Source organism: Parus major, chromosome 1A (genome assembly GCF_001522545.3).
Source record: "Parus major isolate Abel chromosome 1A, Parus_major1.1, whole genome shotgun sequence".
Taxonomy (NCBI): Eukaryota; Metazoa; Chordata; class Aves; order Passeriformes; family Paridae; genus Parus; species Parus major.
This window is the reverse complement of record NC_031773.1, coordinates 69,395,937-69,401,609: the sequence shown is the minus strand read 5'-3', so window position 1 is coordinate 69,401,609 and position 5,673 is coordinate 69,395,937.

Sequence of the window (5,673 nt, the reverse complement as noted above, 5' to 3'; positions counted from 1 at the left end):
GAGTAGTTCTAATGTTACTTTCCTGTGTTACATTAACCTTCTCCGGGGTTTAATGCTTTAAATATTTATAGACTGTTGTAATACCCAAATAATCACATTTCTAGTCCCCAATACCTCCTGCATGGTAATAACACCTACATTTTAACAGAAATTAGGCCTTTTAAATCAATGTAATTAAATTAACAGAAATTAGTCCCTTAAAGAAGGTAAACCCCAGCATAGAGATCGGCCTTTTTTTGTTGGATTTTGTTGGTTTTAATTGAGTGTCAGTACAGGATCAGTCACATGGGGTGTTCCATATCTGGTAGAGGGAGGGGATGAGAAAGATTCAGATCCAAGGAACAATCATGATTTTCCTGATGTGTCTAATAACATCACTGATGCTTGAAACTTGGGCTATGATTTTTTTTTTTACAGCTAGGAAGAAAGCTCGTGCAGATGTTGAGCACAGAATTTACACAAACTCAGGCATTTGTGTGATTTGTGCCTCATGCTATCTTGGGCTGCTGCCAAAAGTGTAAGCTGCTCAGAGACTGTTTGTTTCCCCTGAGATTGAATATTCCCTGTAATGCAAGATGTTTTTAAAAAGTAATTTACTCACTGTGATATTAGAAGCCCTAATGAGTGGATCTGTACTTCCTTCTGGGTCTTTTCTGCTGGAAAATCCTGGCCAACCTTGTAATGAATGTTGTGTAATCTCTGTCACTTGCTTGTGGATCTAATTTTAGGTACTGGTGTTTGATTTGGGGGATTTTTACTACTTTAAGAGAGACCAGAATTATTTGCCTTTCTATGACCAGCATTGTTTTGTACCTGAAGTGACACTCCTGTAAATCACAAAATCACCAAGAGCCTGATCCTCCAGAGCCCTGCTGCTGTGTGGGATGTGAAATGCAGGTGGGCATTGATCTGTTGGTGCTCACAGGACTGGGTGCACTCTCCCAGCTCAGTTTGTGTGACCATGCAGGTTTGTGTGCCTGTCTCCAGCACAGTGGAGAGGCTCCTGATGGGGAGGAGAAGGTGCTGGCAGTAAAGAGCCTGTGGTTCAGGCTGCAGGCACCCAGGGGAGTTAAACACTGCATCCCAAAGTGGGATCTCCAGGGAGTTACTCTGACTCATCCAAAAAGTTTTAATGATTTGTCCTTTATATTGGTAGTGCTGTAGCCAACCTGCCTGATCTCAGTGTAGCTGCACTTTTTGCAGCTGTGACTGTATCTAAAGTCACCTGCTTCCTGAGCCTTTGTCCTGCCTGCCTGGGGCACTCCAGGAGCTGGCTGAGCAGAAGGACATTGCTCCCACTGTCCCCCACAGTCTGGTTTTCCTGTGGGTAAAACACACTTTCCTGTGTCCCCAGAAGGCAGTGTCTTTGCTTTCCAGCTGTCAGTGGCAGTTTATAGCTCATGGATGAGAAGGGGAAGCTGTTCTCAGAAAATGAGAATATGAAACAGAAAGACTTTAGAAGACTGATGTTTCAGGATTGAAACAGCAGAAGCACCGTGTTGCTACCAGAGGCAGATAGATTGAGCAAGCTGTTTCTCAGAGGAAGACATAAAAACAGAGGTGTCCCATACACACACACAAACACACACACATATGGAGTTGAAATACTTCTGAAAAGATTTTGTCATACCTTAAAGGCCATTGAACTATTGATTTCCATTCTGCTGTATTTGAGGCCACTTGGTGAGTTCTTGTGTATCTCAATTACTTTGGAGAGGCTGCTGTTCTGGGATGGAGTCAGTCATTAACTGTGGCATTAACTATTTCTAACTATTTGGGTATGCTTGTCCATGTTTAGGTAGTACCACAGGCATGAAAAGGAAACAAAGAGCATTTCCAATTATCAAATACACTCAGATCACCTCTCCCTTCTCCCCTGGAACCTTAGGAGACTCATCAGCCTCCCAAGGTCTCTGAGAAACATGAAATAGATTCCTTGGAGCGTTTCACTTGAGATCAAGCACAGCAGAAGATCTGGTGCTATCTGCAAGGCAGCCGCAGCTCCCTGATTCTCTTCCCAGTCTTGGACACAGATTTGAGCAACATGAGAGCTGCTGTGACCTGTGTCATCTGGCAGTGGCCCCCAGGAGCTTGTTTACCCTGGGTATTTTTTCATGGGATTATAATTACACCTCTGAAATTACCTGAGTGGGGAAGCTTTGCACGTGAGGAGCAGGAGCCATCTGTGTCCAGAGCTTTGGTCAGTTTTAACAGCAGTGTGCTTTTGCTGTCAGTGGAGCCTCTCACTCCTGCCAGGGCACTGCAGCAGGCCATGCCTCTGCTGTGGGCTGCCAGGACCTGTGAGGTTCCAGCTTTGTGCCTCCTGGTCCTGGCAGGCTGCGAGAGCTGCCCAAGGCTGGAAGCTCTGTGATGTGCCCAACTTGCCAATCACTCCTCACTCTATTTGGTCAGGAGAGAAGTGGCCTGAGGGGGTTACTCCAGGCTTCCATGGCTCCCTTCAGCCACATGGTGACATGTTCCCTTTCCCCCAGGACTCCTGCCTCGCCAGGGGCTCTGTTCTGCAAGGCTTTGAGCCCTGCTGGCAGGGGGGAGTGCTCTCCTCTCCACAGTGCCCATGGCCATGGTTTCAGGAATGGCAGGCACCTTCCAGGGCTGGATCTGGCAGAAATGGCACCAGAGCAGACCAGTGTTTTGTGCTCAGACCAGGCTGTGCTTTTGAAGGACACGAGGAAGTTCATTGTGGTGGATATGAGCCTGCTCCTGCTTTGACTGAAGTGAGTAGTATTTTATTTTTGTGCTTTGATGTAGAGAGGAGCAGGACTGGACCTGCTGTGAGAGTGATTGATTTTCATCAGCTTGTGAGTGGAGAGCAGAAAGCAGGGCAGGTTGATGCTGCACAGCATCAGTCAGCTGCACACCCAGCATCACCATCTTCTTCACACTTCCCTCCACCCACCTCCATCAAACAGCTCCTCTTCATTAAAGCAGTGCCCCTGCCTCTGTGCTTGCTTTAGAAGTGTTATGACACTGCTGTGAAGCACAGAATTCCCTAAAGCCTCAGAAGGGGAAAAGATAAATGAGGCATCCTGGGCAATTGACTAAAGACAGAAAAAAGGAAGATCACGATGCTGATTTCAGCAAATCTCTGTGCTTCCACAACACTTACTCACTGTTAGACTACTCCAGAAACTCCTTATATAAGGAAACATAGCAAGAATAGCCATGAAAATGATGAAGAAAGCAGTGAGCCACGTTTTTCCTCTGCTCCCAACAGGACCACTGCTGAATTTGGCCACAGCATCTGCCATTATGACTTGATAGAGTTTGCAATATATGTGAGCATGAACAATAACTGAACCTTATCTCTGATAAAATTCAGCATTTGAGTTACTCTCAATGCTCTTCTGTCCCATTCCTGTTGCTCAGCTTTATCTGAATGGATTATGTCTGGAGCATGCACAGAGATAAATATGCTAATAATAAATACAAGAATTGATTAGATACAAACAACAGGGAGCCAGCAGCACAGCCTACGATGAACTCTAGGCTAAAAGTGGTTGCTAACACTGTGGAAAGTCGTGCTTTGTTCCTTCAAAAGCACAGGTGACAAAGCAGGGATACATCCCTCTGCTGGCTCCCTCACAGGTTTGTTTTCACATGCTTGGGATCCATTTGTTAGTGCAGCTCAAGAGGAGAGTGAAAAAAAGGAAAGCAAAAGGGTTGTGCTTTCTATTCTAGCAGCTAGAATGGGGGTGGATGGGTGGGTGAAAGGGAAACGAATGCTTCAAGCTGATGAAGAAGCACATGCTCTGCTCCAGTTTGATGGTGCAGGGTTGTTGGCATTTTCTCAAGCAATAAATAAGAAATGTCACATAATTCATCATTCCTGGATTTAGTCCTTCTTATACAGTCTGGCTGCCTCTTTCCCTGGTCCTTCAGCTCCGGCTCAGGCTTTGCTCAGGTGTTTTGGCTCTGGTGTGGACCTGTCTGCCAGCAGAACTTGCAGACTCTGTAAGCCAGGATGGCATCAAGAGAGATGCCTGGGTTTGAGCCCTGTAAGACTTGCAGTTCTTCCTCTTTCCAGTTCCCATGGGTCCTGCTGGTGGAGAGAGCAGCCAGGCTCAGAGGTTTGGGCAGGATTCACCATCCAATGCTGTCTGACAGACCACCCACTACAGAACCTGGCACTGCCTCCAGGTCCCAGGGATGGCTACAGCCACCTCATAACCAAGCCAACTTCCAGAGCTACTTGCAAGTACAAAACCTCACTTGAAGGAAAAGAAATGAAAGGTTTTAGATTAAGTTTCCAATTAACTTTGACTTGCTAGGGGAAAAAACAAAGCAAAACAGAATATCTGGCAAGTTAAACACTCTCATTTCTCAAGCATGAGGTCTTGAAATATTTTCACTTGCTTTCAGCTTTAAGAAACAGGAGTGAACACTGGCAGAGGCCTAGATTTAAGAAATGTCAAAGAAAAAGAAACTGCTGTAGAAAAACTTGTATTGTCACTGCTGTAATATGGCACTGTAGCTGCAATCTGGTAATGGGCAATAAAACTGAGATGAGGAGTTTGCTTTGAAGAGCACTTAGGTTATGGAATAAAATCACATGCATCAAAATTATGTATTGCATAATGTATTGCATAAGAGAAAATAGGGAATAGCTGCTTCCCATTAAGACTTTGTCACATGGACAGGTCATGGATGCCAACAGTGGATGAAATTTCACCGGAGAAAGCAAAACTGAAAAAAAAAATAAAAATTGATTCGGTCAACTTTCAAAATCACACTTCATTCAAAGTAATTTTTTAAACCATTATTGTTCCAACCAAGATTATTGTAACTATAAAAGGCTTGACAGAAGGATATTTTTACGATGTCAAGTGTAAGCCCTTTGGATTCAATCAAAAGAGTGTTGAAGTCTCTTCGCCTGTAATTTCTCAAGTGTAGTCAATCTCTTTATTTCTGTGGGTTTTTCTTACAGCAAAAGGCAAAAGAAATATTTTTAATTGGTTGAGGAGCTCTGGCACTGAAACTATTTAAATTAATTGTTTCTAAACATAGAATACATATAGAATTTACTTCAGGCTTATTAAATCTTGCTGCAATACCGAAATTTTCCATTTAGCCTAAACAGAGCTTTACAGATTAAAAGAAATAAAATTGAAGGGAAAGCAAGCCCACACTCTTTATTACATTCATCTTTTTTTAGAATGACAAAATTAAATCAGCACCCACATAAAATATAATTGCCAATATCATACCGCTACTTTTTTCAGAGCCAAAGAAGACAAAAATCCATCATTCCCACCTCCAGGTCAGCTGCTCGGCTCTTTTTCCTGCCAGGATGAGTGCTCTGCCTTCCTCTGCCCAGGAGAGGAGCCAGTGAGGGGAGCACTCTTAGGGACCTCGCACCGAGGATTCCCTGACTTCCCAGAGTGTTTGGGAATGTGCTGGATCAGGCAGCGGGGAGGTGCCTTTGGACATAACTAACACCATTTCTTAGTCAAACACCGCCTCGGGCCCCCGCGGCTCTGCTGCAGCCTCTTCTGCCAGGCTTTTGGCGAGTAACTGAGGGGAAAGGTGATGGAGAGGAACTGCTGAGAGCCCGGGAGTGAGGAGGGGATGGGGCCAGGGCAGCTGTGAGCAGCCCACACCGGAGATGAGGGAGATGATGCGGGACCTGAGGGAGATGATGCAGGAGATGAGATG